This window comes from Schistosoma mansoni, chromosome 2 (assembly GCF_000237925.1).
Source record: "Schistosoma mansoni strain Puerto Rico chromosome 2, complete genome".
Lineage (NCBI taxonomy): Eukaryota > Metazoa > Platyhelminthes > Trematoda > Strigeidida > Schistosomatidae > Schistosoma > Schistosoma mansoni.
The window spans coordinates 10,899,895-10,915,644 of NC_031496.1; positions in this window are offsets into that span (position 1 = coordinate 10,899,895).

Here is a 15,750-nt window from a genome sequence, read left to right on the forward strand (position 1 = left end):
AAGTTAGTTCATAAATATGGGGACCTAACTGATCGACGAAGTTTAGTTTCACATTATGGAATAGCTGCATAGCTCGACAACATAAATATTACTATGTTTGTGGGTCACTGGTCGGAGATCTGTACCGATGGCACCTCTAGGCAATTCTTCTTATCTAATTTTCCCAAACTGGCGCAATCGGCTATTGTCTCATCCCGAAATAACGCCATAGGTGAACTGACTACACCTGCCAATCGTATTCTGGAGAGTACCAGAAACACTAGCCCCACGGCTTGTTCTATTAGAGTAGGGACTAAGTCAACGCAAGGCAAAATGACAAACCTCGGTATTACTCTTGTTCGCTTACCACTCAGTATGATTGCAGATAGTCCAAATCTCTCACGAGATGCCCACCACTAAAACGACCTGTTTCTAGATCATGAGAAGCAGATGATACAGATTAGGGTTGGTACCACAACAATAAGCCGTTTGTAAGTTGGAATTCATTGAGTGGTTTTTCTCCTTTTGGAAAATTCATTGTAGTACTAAAGCAAACAGTTAGACACATATAGCCAAGAAGCCCACCATAGTAACTAGCCTATTACACTTAGTTTTCATACTAAATGCCCCAAAATATGCTGAATACACTAGTCTTGAATTTACAGGCAGTGATCGCAATATTGTAGCCTGTCAACTTATTGCGCGAAAGTATCTTCATACTTCTGCTGGAACAAAATCTCACGTTAATTATATCAGAAACTTTGCAAACATTGACTGGTCATACTCCGAAATTCCACAACGTGGTCTTAGTTGGGATAAGCTTATTTCTTCCGGTGATTTTCACACTACACTGCATTCTCTTTACTTTAATCCCGAAAATTATCTGGACTTAATCGCTCCAACTATAACAAAAAACCATACATTTCTTATTGTATTTATATTCCTACCAGATTCAGATCTAAACTGAAGAAGTTTAGCAAAGAGTTTTTGTTCAACGTGACTTTTCAGTTATTCCCAACATTCAGTCAGTTTTTAGCTATAATAAAAGCTTTGGACGGACAGATGAATTAGGAACTGAAAGCTCATGCTCCACATCGCCCTTGGATTTTTTTTGATCAACTTACCAAGAGTAGAGATGTTGGTCAATGATAATTCTGTACTCCGATTCCAGTAAGGTCTTCGACAGTGTCTCACACAAAATTCTAAAATTTTCTTTATTTGGTATACAGAATCCCCTTTTATCCTGGTTCAAATCATTTTTTAGCGGAACGAAGCCAAATCACTCGCTTTGGCTCTAGCTCGTCTGAGCCTATGAATGTAACCAGTGGGGTTATACAGTGAAGTGTGATTGGCCCGTTACCCTTCCTCCTTTTCAATAATGACTTATGCTCACCCTTTCGACAAGGTAAACCTTTCCTATTCTCCGCTGAACCAAAAGTGGTCTATTCGCTCTTGCCTCTTACCAAAGAAAACTATATTTCAATGGTAATCTAAGAAGAAATAAGTTATACGAATAGACTGTGTCGTGGAATCTGTTATTGAACGTTAACAAAAGTGGATTTATTCACGTTGGCTGCTGTCTTAACCTAAATCTAGCTATAGACAAACATACAATGACACCTCTTAACACTGTTTGTGACTTCGGTTTGAAATACAGCAACAGTTCGAACATTTTGGATCACATTGCATCCCAAGTAACCAAAGCAAAAAACCCTACTGGATTCATAATGATAATTTTCAGTAATATCGGATCGAGATTATTACCATACAAAAAATGTATCTTACCCGTTCTTGCATATAGTATTCAAGTAAACGCAGGCATAATGACCTGATGAAAATCAAAGGTGTTGAAAGAAGATTCAATAAAGCTGTGTTGGGTGTATTCCGGCGACGAGGATCATCACAAAAGATGTCAACTACTCAAACTAGAGCATCTCTTGATCAGACACAATTAACCAAACCTTGTCTTTTCCTACCAGCTTATAAATGCTATTTCTTACTCTTTGTCATCCACCCTTTCGTACTCTATCGTAACATACCACAACCTGCGCAGTAAAGAGAATATTCTGTCGATTCTGCCAACCTACGCAAGCTTACGCCAGAATTTCTCCATTATTCGTTATTCAACCATGTGAGACACTGTCAGTAAACCTCCGTTGTAGTGAAACTACAACCCGGCCCAGAAGTCTCCTTGAAGACTTCATTTCTGAAAGTCGTTTGTGTCACCTATACAAATATCAATGTGATTAGCAACGGTTTGTACAAAGAAGGTCTGATATCTATCTGACTGAACGTAAAGCAAAGTAGAACCTTCGAAACTGTGTTCGTTAATTATATTTTGTTTTCTTTATTTTCACCTAGACATCTGAAGTCTGCTTATGTTCGTATTTATTATCACTTTTGTAAGTATCAATATTGTAACGAAAGAAAATACTGAAAATCCTTCCACAGCATTTCGTTGGACAGCACCGTCATTCGTTTGTTTCTTCTCCCTGCCATGTATTTTAACCTTTATTCAGACCTCTTTTAACCACACTTTGTGTTCTTCAATCTTTCTCGTCAGAGCTTTTGTTATGTGACTTTGATTAAAGAACTACCTTTAGTTACCTGACTTTTTGTTGCATGTGGCCGGCCTATTGACAAAAACATTGTGTTTGACTAGGCTCGAGGTCACGGTGTGGTTCAGTGTGTTACTGTCAACCTTTCACTGTCCACTTGGAGAGGTTGCTGAGATCCCTGCAGATAGATATCGGATCCCATATTGTTAGAAATATTTTTATTGATTCTCAAGTGCTGAAATTTTTTGTATTAACCATTTCTTCTGTTGGAATCATCACCAACGTTTGACTTGAGAATTACGAATAAATTGAGCATTGGTCAGGTTGTTATAAATGAAATAATGTATTTGTAATACCCCAATTAGTAGAAAATTAGATTTTCTGACGTTCCGTGACTCAGTTAAGGCCACTTCTTCAGAGAATAAATAACCAGATAAAAATTAATCCAAGTGTAATTAGTACAACGCAACAACACAAGAATACTATGTGCTATCGACCAAAAAACAGGTCTGAATAAGTCAGTGTCATCTCGGCCAAGGTGATTCATAGGCGACATGAATGTAAATTTTTGTGTATATGTATGCAAGGTCAGGAATGACAAAATGTGACCCTTGTGGTGCGAAAGGATAGAGTTTAACATGTATGGACGATAATAGTATGAAATGTGAATAATATCAGATATGGTAGCTTCGGTATATAGTCCAAGTCGGATGTATAGTTAGGCCTTCTCTTCTATTGACAGCAGTAGGATTAAGCATTATATTAAAAGCTTCACTACTCTCCTTTATAGTCGAAAAAAAAGTTACAGTAATATTTTGATGTTTTTGAAATCGATTTGATAGTTGTTGAAATTGACGTGAACTGCTACGGGATTATTATGTGGTTTCTTTGTGTACCTAATATGTTCTTTGGCTCGAGTCAAGATTTCGAGAGATGACTCTTCAATATAGAAGGCATCACAATTGACACATCTTAATTCGTAGACACAGTTCTGTGTTGATATGAATGGGAGCTTATCTTTTAGGCAAACTAAGGTATTTTGAAGTGTGTTTGTTGTTTTGTAATAGAATCTAAGTCTGTGTTGTTTAAAAATTCTTCGGATTTATTTTGTTCAGCCATGGTGGTGTGGCAAAACTGCAGTACTAATCTATGACTAGTGGCCACATTTCAACGTGATCGATAGCATTCGATCAGCACTAAGAAGGACTTGACACACATGACATTAATCATCACTCAGTGATCAATCAATTGTGATTAGATTTCAGTCCTACAGGAGGTCGGTCGCGGCCCGAGTAGCTCAGTTGTAACGTCTCTGACTGTGAAGCTGTTTGACACGGGATCGAATCTTTCAGGGAGCACCAGTTCCCTCAAGATTACAGGTACACCTTGCTGACGAATGCCAAGTAGCACGAAATCCGGATCCAGGGTTTCCCGTTGACCACCTCCAACCACCATCTAATCTATGGCATTTCATCCGGGTTATTATTTACCAGTGAAACGTCCCGTTTTAATACACTTCTGACAATCTTTATGAAAAAATTATTAACTCCTAAGATGTTTATTACATTCATTTGTTCTTTTTGTATATTCTCTTTCGATGGGATAATCTTGTCAGCTCTTCCAAAATGATATAGGGCTAGCTAGATCTTTGCACCGAATGGTAAGCTGAACTGAAGTCAGTATAACGATTTGAGCGTGTTGGTTTTCGGTAGATGGATAGATTTATAATTCCATTTAGATTTCTTCTAACTAAACAACTTCAAAGTAGTAACTCACCATAGTCACCATTGTCGTTTGAAAATTTGATGCGACATGAATGTGTATTTATCCTTTTCGAAAAATATCTTAGGTGAGTCTTTCTTATCACAACATAGTTGTCATCTAGATTTTTAAGCCAACACTGAGTCACGAAAAGTCAGAAAATCTTATTTTCTACCGATTGGGATATTGCAAATATATCATTTTATTTATATTTCTTTTGTTGTTTTGGCACTTTAATTCGTGTCAGGGAAACCCTTGACAGTATAGCACAAGTTGCACCGTTTGAGGTATCATGTATTTTTGATATAATTTGTTCTCTATCTTAAATTAGAACGGTTTGGATTGAGCACAGAGTTTGTGCTTTGATATAATTTAATATGAGCAACTCAAAAATACTTTGTTCGCTATGCAAAAGAATGTAGTTTGGTGCAATCGAATAAATTTTGGTTTGTTAGCTCTACCTTCAAACCGAATATTGGCATTTCGGTCATTACAATTATTGTGATTGATTCTTTGATACATTAGATATTCTTTCGTTCCTTTGTTTTACTTCTTATTCTTTTCCTACTAAACAAATTTTGTGCCTAAACATCCAAAGTTTATAGATAAAAACGCATTGTCTTGTGTTACGCTTAATGAACCAGCTCTTCAGATCCGTTTTTCTTCACTATGTATATATGACTCACACAAATTGATACTTGATTATCCTTTGTAATTAACAAAGACTTTCATAGCACGATCTCAAACTATTACTGCATAGTCTTTTATGCTAATATCAAGCTTTACTTTATATCCTAATACATATATTCATTCGAATGCACTGAAAATTAAAAATCAAGCTTTACTTTATATCCTAATACATATATTCATTCGAATGCACTGAAAATTAAAAATAGTTTTACCTGAGGGTTTAATACTCACTGTAATCCCATCAACATAGTTGGTTCGTTTTCACTGGTTGTTCTTTTCTTTTCTCACTCACTCTCTCTTTTCCTTCCAAATGAATATGATTCTTAAACATGTAGTGCCGCGATTCGTTAACCGTTTACTTCGATAACCGTTATAATTCTAATCTTAACGGTGCGTAAAATCAGAAGACAAAGGATAGCAGCAACTACAGTTTATTGTCGAATAACTCAGGTCAGAAAGTTAACAACACCTGAGCGAATATGAACGAGCGAGTGAGCGGCAAGCGAGCGAGTGAACAGGCGAATAAGCGAAGGAAGCGAACGAGGAGCAAGCGAGCGAATAGCAAGCAATTACATGGGCAATTTATAGTCAAATTTAATAAGGGCACAACAAAGCAAAACAAAGGCTGATAATAATATTTGCGTGCGTACACATATGGGGAGGAGTATGAGTCATCGAATGATATTTAAGCAGTCAACATTTCGGATAGAGTGTCATGTGCTTTGGTGGTATGGCAGTGCAAAGAATATGCAAATTGTTACTATCCAAATAACGATGTCTGTTAAGTAAGTTATAAAAAGGGCTTAACCAAAATTGGCTATAATCGAAATTGATTGTAGGATGGTTGCTATAACATCCGAAGTTTGCAATGAAGTCAGTATCTTGAATTATACTTAAATAAACTGTTTTCCCAGATTCACATTATCTTCATGAATATAAAATCCACACAAATTGACGTGATGATTATTTTCTGAAATTAGTTAAGAGTTTCATAGCATCATTCTAAACTATTATTGCACAAACTCTTGTACTACTATTAAATATTACTGCATTATCGATTTATTTTCTTATTTACTTATTTCATTGTTTTCTTGTTTATTCACATGGCCATACACATATTGGAATGCATACTGTGAACTAGTATATGTTGTAACTTGTAGATCATGCCTGTAAAAATGGAGTGTACCTGCCCTTGCAGAAGTATATTATTATTATATTATCGTATATTCATAGTCTGTTTCCATAAACACTCTTAGATTATTTACATATTTCATATTTCTTTACCTCGCCTTTTTCCTTATATTTTCTCCCTCCTTCCTCAAAGTCAACCGAGTATTCTTCTTAACTCTGTAGTGACCTACTTTTGTGGACTCAAAGGTAAAAGCAATCAGTTTTCGACCAGTTTCTTTTATTCTCCACGTTCCAGAATTTTGGTTCGCGGCACCGTATTCTCAATTCAAGATCCGCTGCGTAATGAACCAACGGCAGAAGTGTGTTTACGCTCTTGAAACTCTGCCTGTGGATCACATAGCTGCTGTTCATGAGGTTGTCCTCAGTGCAAATGTACCTAACATTTACGATCGTCTCAAGGAGGCGATCCTTAGACATTTCCTCCCTTTGAGGGAAGAACGATTGGGGACTTTAATGGCACGTCACCCCTGGGTGATGCCAAACCCAGCCATCACCTCACGCGCCTGAAATCTCTTGCAGGACCCACGACAGCCGATTCCGAAATCGTTAGGGAATTATGGCTCGAATCTTTACCAGCACACATGCAACCACCTATCGCGGCTCTGCTTGAGGACGTTCCAGTTACCAGGTGGCCCTCATAACAGATAAGATGTTGGCAAGGGCCAGCACTCGAGACAACTATATAGTTGCCTCAACATCACGTTCGAACATCGATCTCATTGCTAGTCAACCTACGGCTCATTGTGATAAAGGTAACTGTATTCATACCGGTTTCAGTTTTCGAGACCGATCCAATATACCAGAACCCTACATCCTTTGAGTCAGATCACGCTCTCGCAAAGCCATAAGAACTCGCCCTTAGCGGGCATCTTCCAAGCCACGCCAAAAGGCAGCTTTGGAGGCTACTTCTGGTCGGTGCTGGTTCCACCATGCCTTCGGGTCCGCTGCCCACCGTTGTCAAACCCCTGCTCATACAAGGCGGGAAACTCCCAAACCGGGGAGTAAATGCAGCGTACTCTCCGGCCCTTCACCTCAGGTTGGCCGTTTATTTTATGTGCAAGATTATCGTACTAACTCTAGGTACCTAGTGGATACAGGTGCCCAAGTTTCTGTCGTACCTATTGGTAACAGTAAGTCTCAAGCTACGATGCTTTGACTACGCACTGCGAATGACTCAGTCATTCCTACCTATGGTACACGACAGCTTACGGTCAATCTGAGCAACCAACGACAGTATCTGTGGACGTTCATCATTGCCGATATTCCCACAGTCATACTCGGTATTGATTTCCTATAGCACTATGAATTGCTAGTCGATCCGCGTAGACTGCGGCTAATTGATACTTCGTCGAACATTAAATTCATGGGCTTTTAAGCCCACATAAAGGTGTTCCGAATCACAGGTGTATTTCATTCGCGTGATGATGTAATCCACGCCTTATTCCATAAACTCCCCCAATTATTTAAATCCCGTCAGTAACCAATAGTGTGGCACACCACATTGTCACCCGCAGACACCCAGTCACGGCAAAACTTTGCCGACTGGCATCGGATAAATTAGCTTACGCTAAACGTGAGTTTGGAAATTTTCTGGCTACTGGTATTATTCGTTCTTCTCACAGTCCCTGAGCATCAACTCTCCTTATGTTATGCAAAAAGGATGTGGTTAGTTGGAGACCATGTGGCGACTACCGAGCATTAAACGTAGTTACTCGTTTCGATAGCTACCCCATCCCCCACATAAATGACGCCACGGAATCACTCAAAGGCACGACTGTTTTTCTGATATCGATCTGGTAAGAGCATATCACCAGATCCCAGTCGCTCTTGAAGACATCGAGAAAACCGCTATCACGACTCCTTTCCGTCTGTTCGAGTTCCTACGAATGCCATCTGGATTACAGAATGCTGCTCAAAATTTCCAAAAGTTTATCGATGGCATAGTACGACACTTAGATTTTGTTCACGTCTATATTGATGGTCTGCCAATGGCATCATCAAACGTAGATGAACATTATCAGCACCTAACACTACTGTTCCAGCGCCTCTAGGATAATGGAATAATAGTCAACCCGGACAAGTGCGAACTTGGCGAGCTGGAAATAAAATTCTTGGGTCATGTTATTGAGGAAGTGGGTATTCTATCTTGTGAGGAAGAAGTACATGCAATAATGGAGTACACCGTATCGTCCACACTCAAGGAACCGAAGGCATTTCTCGATTTGGTTGACTTCTACCGATGTTTCATCCTGCACCTGGCAGAACGGTTACGACCATTAACCGACAAACTTCACGGCAATCCACGCAAGTTAGAATTGAAAGATGCCGCGCGTACTGTATTTCCAGAGATCAAAATAGCTCTAGCTCGAAACGCACTTCTCGCTTATCCTGACCCATCAGCCACTCTTAGTATAGCGGTTGATGGATCGGATTTCGCCATAGGAACCGTTATGCAACAGAACATCTCCGGAAGTTCTCAATCTCTCGAATTATTTCACGACACCTCACTCCCATGAAGACGAGATATAGCGCTTTTGGTCGGTAACTGTTAGCAGCCTACTGCACCATCAAACATTTCCAAGATGCAGTACAAGGTCTCACTTTTATCCTATTCACCGACCACAAACCTTCAACGTATGCTCTACATACCAAGTATAGTCGCTGCTCACCACGAGAGTGCAGACACTTGGACTATGTCTATCAGTTCACGACAGACCTTCGTCACGTTAAAGTCGAGTCGAACTATGTTGTCGATGCTCTGTTACGTATCCAAGTGCTTGATCTCCCTGACACGGCCGTCGCCCAAGCAAGCGATCCTCCTTGTACAGAAGCACAACACTCTGCATATCTTCAGTGCCAGGAAGCACTCCTAGCTACTAGCTCAGGTACTATCCCATGCAAAATAATAATAGTTTTCTAATGGCTATCCCAAAAAAGCTTTGTACCCAACCTAGTATTCCTACTGTCCTAAACGTTGATGATGAACTTATAAGTCACGCAGTAGGATTATATGAGCTGTTTAGCAACACATTTGCACAGACATTCATTGATTTTAATCAAAATGAACCTATAACCAGCGGTGCTTATAAAAACAGTGTTTTCCAAAAAGATGTAAAACATAGAGCAACGTATGATATATAATATTTGACCTAAAAGAAACCATAATGAGCCCAGAATAACAAATGGGGGAGTGTGGAGTTACTGACCAACAAGCCTTGATGATGAAGGTGATGACTTTATTACACCAATGTTTGTAGGGTAGAACATTTTGTTTTTTAGGCTCTTTATGGTTGAGGAAAAGGTAATTAATCAGTTATACCGAGGTTGTTCTTCTACGCTCGCTACTTAGATTCATGTTTCCAATATTTGTTGAATCTGCTAGTGTACTTAGATAACCCATAATATGCTAACTTAGAATAGTGACTGACGCCAGATGAAAAAAAGTGAATTAAAAAGCAGACAATAAAAGATGTGGTTATTAGCGTCCCCACACACTTTACTCGCTTTTGACTCACTTTCCAATCTAATAAACATCCTTCCCTATTCTAACTTCGACTTTCCTTCAATCATTTGAACCCGGTTGACCTTGATACATATCACAACGCCTTGTATTTTTTAAAATGTATTCTCTTATCTGAAGGCTTCAACCATATTCCCCACTAGCAAAAGGAGCTGGTATGAGTTTAATTTACTAAGTTATCATACCTTCGTCTATTCCACTAGATGCTGCTGAGCAGTACTTGCGGTTTATATCCAGTTCCCTTGCTTCTCTCTTCTTCCTTTTTTCCGTATCATGCCCTTAGTGCACAACTGTGGCTCTTCTTACCCCTGAAACAAACTTAACAAACGCGTCTTTCAGGGTCACAGTTCATACAAAGCGCCATTTATATGTACTTTATAACAACTATAAAATTCTTAAAACCTTGTATTGCATAAATGCTTAACAAGACCCGAATTCTAACACGAAAATTCCGAGTTTGAACCAGTTGTACGTTTTCCATGGTTGAACCGTGGACGCGGCGCTATTTTTGAAACATCATAAAACTGCATGCATAGAGTAATACTAAAAAGTAAACATGATTATTAACTTTCCGAGACATCTGCACTGATGTGTTGCCTTTTATTTTTATGATTTAATCTATGTATCAACTCTACGTGGGAAAGCATCTCATATCGAAACCAATGTTTTAAACTATAGATCATGCATGTAGAAATAGCGTGTACCTGCTCTATCAGAAATATATTTTTGTTATAAAAAGAGCGGTTGAGATTTAAATAGCCTTTGGATTGTAGCTGGCTATAAAACGTTTGTAAGACAAGAAAAGTATTTTGAAGAATACATTTACCACGTTCATTAACTTGGCAATCTAAGTTTCTTTGATGAAGAAGAGTTTGAAAGGTAGTTCAGTTGGGGAATAAGTTGCAAAAAAATTTAATTACCACTGCAGATGAAAAAAGAAGGTTGATCTGTTGCAAGACGGAATTTTTTGGAAAACGAGATTTCATTTCAGACTATCAGCCAGTTTAAAGGGTGTTCTTCGTGCATTCTATAAAACTTGTGAGTAAGAACTCCAGAGCCAGTAGGCATGTAGTTATATTGGTCCCAATCACACAATCCTCAAAGCTGAACATGAGACAACTGGGAAAATGCACATTCAATAACTGACACGAAGAGAAGGTGAACAGTGTTGGGGGCGGGAAATTCATTCGAGATTCAATCAGATGGAATGACTCAGCCTTACGGGTATGGTCATTTTTGTGTAACATATCTCCCTTATTAACACTAAATATTTTGTTCTATCTCCAGCCTAAATGTGTTATTTAGAAATGCCAATAATATTGCCGAATAACACGATACGATAAGTCAATGTAGACAGTGATGCGACTTCCACATATAATCTCGTAGACTAGGCAGTCACATCATGACACGTCTACAATTTTAGGATTACTTCTATTATTAGAGCAGTACTAATAACGAAGTGCTCCATAATGCTACAGGCATTTTGTGGTTTCAAATAGGAATATTGGGACTTTTAAAAATCAGTAAGAATTTCGGTTAGATATAGTATTCGTTTTACGAAAACTCTTAGGCGTGGATAAAGTGTGAGACCTTCGACACATTTTCACGGAAATTTTTATGTAACTTTTGAAACCGATGGGAGTTGTGAAAAGTCAGTTCCTTGGGCAATTCGTATAATCGTTACCGATAAGGGTTTTGGTGCACTCTTGGACGCTTTCATTGGTACTCATTATGGTATGAACAAACACAACAGAAAATCTAGGTAATATTATTTTCACCTGAACGCTTTAATAGTCCATATATACATGTCTACCCAGTCAGTTCATATTCCTGTTGTTTGACATATTTGGATGCACTCTCTAGAATCGTGAATCGATATCGTATGGTGAAATAGAAAGGGCGGTTAGTCTTCAGAAAATTACTTGGGTGATCATTTTTCAGTTAACGTACACGAATTATTTCAAAAAATAGAGAAGGGTCAAAAGTACGTTTCAGTCGGATAGTTTTCATCTATGCATATGGATAATAGTAATATAAGCCTAAAAGAATCGAATGTAGTGAAGGAGTTTTGTCGGTTATGATACACTGTATGGTAGTACCCAATATGTATAAGGAATGACAGCAAACATATATTTTATAGAGATCGAAGTTGAACGGCAAACATTGGCTCTAGAGGTGACACGTAGCGGTTCACATTGTCGTCCTCTAAATTCTTGACAAACATGAAAACAATATCCTCACTTTCAGTATCACATTAGTCATGCTTGAAAACGACAATAAACTTCTCCAGCCTGAAAATAATTCTAAGTCGCATGAACCTGGGAGCGACGTACAAAATGTAGAGTAGCGCGACGAGTCAGATTGAAAACAAATTGATTATTTAAGAAAGATGATAATTTAAACCATGTTTTATTGAACTATCATACAAATAGAAATCTTCAAGCAGGGCACATATTGTTTAAATAGCTATACGGTTGTGAAAATCCAGATATAATAAGTAGTCTCGAAGTATAGTCCTCAGTCGTAAACACGAGAGTTTAGCTAACTTGTTCGAAAACCGCAGTAAATGATACCACAGAGGTCCAGTTAATCCTTAAACTTTTAAAATGGTATAGCTAGTACAGTTCGTTCAAACATTGCGTTACATTCGACGACCACCAGATGAGAAAAATACGATCCTAAAATGCCATATAACGGCAAACAAGTCTCCAAAATGTGTGGCCCTACATATCTTCGACATTTAGTGCTGACCTAATCACTTTTAATCGACACTTCTAGCTGAAGGCACCCGGTTACGCATCTGCACTAGATCACGCGTAGGTACGCCGTGCTCCCATAACCGCTAGCCAGCTTAGACTGATTACTTCTCAATATTTCGATAGCCCATCAAATATATATTCGAACCTCCTCGCTTCTGACTTCTGATTTAACTGGGTTGGCATATTTCAATCATAAAAGGTGTCACTAGTTAAGGCGTTGTCAAACTCAAAATACTTGTGGTACTTTTAGTGGTGAGCTGGACGTATTCTGGTACGCTGATTCGTAAACTGTGAGTCTGTTCCTTTTTCGGACTTTATGTCGATTTCTTAGATTTAATTTTTACATATTGTGATATATCTTGGTATTTTCGGACATTGTTTCTCATTCATGGCTACACTTTAGATTCATCATGACTAAACAGACCCCCAAGTTATTTAACATCAGGACTCTTTCGCCCTTCTCTTTCAGCTAGTGGCATTTCGACTCGACCACATGAAAGCCTGGTTCTGCTACGCAGGAGCTGACTTCTACAAGCGCGGCATGACAGACCCACCTGCTTAATTCCTCTCAGCATTGAAGGAACTGCCCCACGGTTTTGACAGGTACGCCGCACCTGGCTTGTTTACTAGTGATGTCTCGAAATCCTACAAAACACTCAAAATAGACTCTCCTTAGGCATGGAGATCTAACCGACCGACAACGGCTAGACCAACTCTTCAACAACTCAGAACTACAACGTGGCTAAGCAGCAGATATGTTCCTACTGATGTTTAAGATCATTGATCAACAGACCTTTGCTGAGGACCTGTTGAGACGACTCTTCTTGTCTGAGCATCCTCAAAAGGTGCAGGTAGTGTTTGTCTCATTTTAAAACAACACCGTAGGCGAAGTGGGTGCATCTGCCGGCCGAAATCTAGAGATCAACAGATTTCCCAGCACCGAGGTCTGTTCATTCATATAGTGTTTAAACGCTGATGACATTTGTTAAATGTTTGAGAGCATTTTCACTAACTTTGTAATCACTGGTTTAACGCACTCACGTTTTCAGCATCATTATTGAGGCATGAGCTTGTAGTGGATGTCGAGTCGTGGACGGACTATGATCACCACTACTATTCGATTACGCGTACAAATATGACTTGGTTCCCTTGATAGCCCGTAAACCAGAAGGCTTTACTAGTCCAGATCAAGTATATTTATTGGCGATCTCGTGGTATCGAAATAATACCGAGACGTGCCAAAGAGTACAAGCGAACAAGCAGTGCGTGAGCAAGCTCGAACCAAACCAGGCGGTATATCGAACAAGAAGTGAAACGGATACAGTTAAACAAATACAGTAAAACAATCTCTGGTACAATTGGTTACAATAATAATAATTGTTTCTATTATTCCAATCGTGTTCTTATCGAGACTGGCCGGTCACTACAGGAGCCCCCCGCTAGAAAGGATTTACACTTTCGATACGTAGCGGTTTCATTCGTGGGACTGATCGCGAAACGTGCAATTGTAGGACGAAAACGTTGGCAGAACAGGGAGTGATCGTTGATCCTCGAGTTGCCACCAAAAGTCTTTGACGTAGAACGGTACCAGAAGGAACGTGCTGTATTGATTGCTTGGATTAGCATGCTACACCAGAGTGGTTTGTATCCAGAATCTGAAAGTTGCGTTCGTAGAGGTCCGGACCAGAAACGCTGCAGACGTAGGACGAAACCAGATTGAGCCAAGGAACCAGATGCGACCAGAATAACCATGTTCGGGACCAAATGTATATCATACGTATTTGGAGCCAGAGAGATCGACTGAGTGCGTTGACTAGAGCGTGGGTGATCAGGCCAGCTTTCGCGAAAGTTGACTGAAGTCGACGATACCGTAACAGCGATGGTCGGAGGCGTAGGCTCGGGGTAAACAAAAAAAATGATAGAAAAAGAGAAAAGTGTAGCTTTCTTGTAGTATAGGGGCAGATTCCTATACTGTATCCGTAGTTGGTTATGAGGTTAGTCGAGAAAGCGTACGGGTAAGCGTACTCGGCGACCAGAACGTGAGACGGTAGTCTCGTTCGAACCTCGTGAGCCTGCAATCCCATCCGCAGTCAAGGGCGGTGTGGTCTGCAGGTCTGGACGTGAGACGGAAGTCTCGTCCGTAGACGGGGCAGATGACACGTGCTGTTGACTGGGACGTGAGAATGAGGTCTTAGGTGCATCTAGCGTGGGATCCGAAGTAGATGTAGAAATCCCGCTAGAAGCTCTGATGGGTCTAACATTGGGTCTCGGCTTATCAGGTATAGCACTGTCATCGACGTGTGCTGGCTTGAGACGATCAATGCTGACTGTTTCGATGCGGCCACGTCGATCAACTTTGAAGGTCTTTTCGTGACGGGAAATCACGTGAAAAGGTCCCTCGTAAGGCTGTTGTAGAGGTTTGCGTACCGAATCTACTCGTATGAAAACATGTGAACAGGTAGATAACTCTCGAGGGAGAGCGACCTGTCGATGTTGTATACGAGTTGACACCGGAGTCAGTGTTCGCATGAATGCAGACAGTCGTTGGACGTAGTCTGATTCGCCGAACTTAGTGCTGCTCCGTGATGTGAAAAATTCCCCAGGCAGACGCAATGTCGTGCCGTAAACAAGTTCAGCGGCGGAACATTGAATATCTGCCTTTAGACTCGTTCTGATTCCCAGGAGGACGAGTGGTAGGGTTTCGTACCAATTGTTGTTTTCGTGTGCTCGAAGAGCACTTTTAAGTTGGCGATGAAACCGTTCAACTAAACCGTTTGATGCTGGATGGTAGGCGGTAGTGCGTATGCGTTCCGCACCAAGCAGCCGTGTTAGTGAGGAGAATAATGCTGACTCAAATTGTTGTCCTCGGTCAGTCGTGACAGTCGAGGGACAACCGTACATAGCTATCCATCGTTCTACGAAGCGGTGAGCGACTGTCTCCGCCGTAATAGACGTGATGGGAATAGCTTCGGGCCATCTTGTGAAACGATCAATGCACGTGAGTATGTGATCATACCCGTGCGATGGTGGTAATGGTCCTACAATGTCTATGTGAACGTGATCGAAGCGAGCATCAGGCGTAGCGAAAGTGCCAATAGGGGCAGCTACGTGCCTGTGCACTTTTGATCGTTGACATTGTAAACATTGTTTTACCCACATACGGACATCTTTATTCATTGACGGCCAGACGGCGATAAGCGGAGGGTACGATGGGTCGAGAGAGGCCCGTGGAAGTATCGCATAGGATAGTACCTGAGCTAGTAGCTAGGGGTACTTCCCGACACTGAAGGGA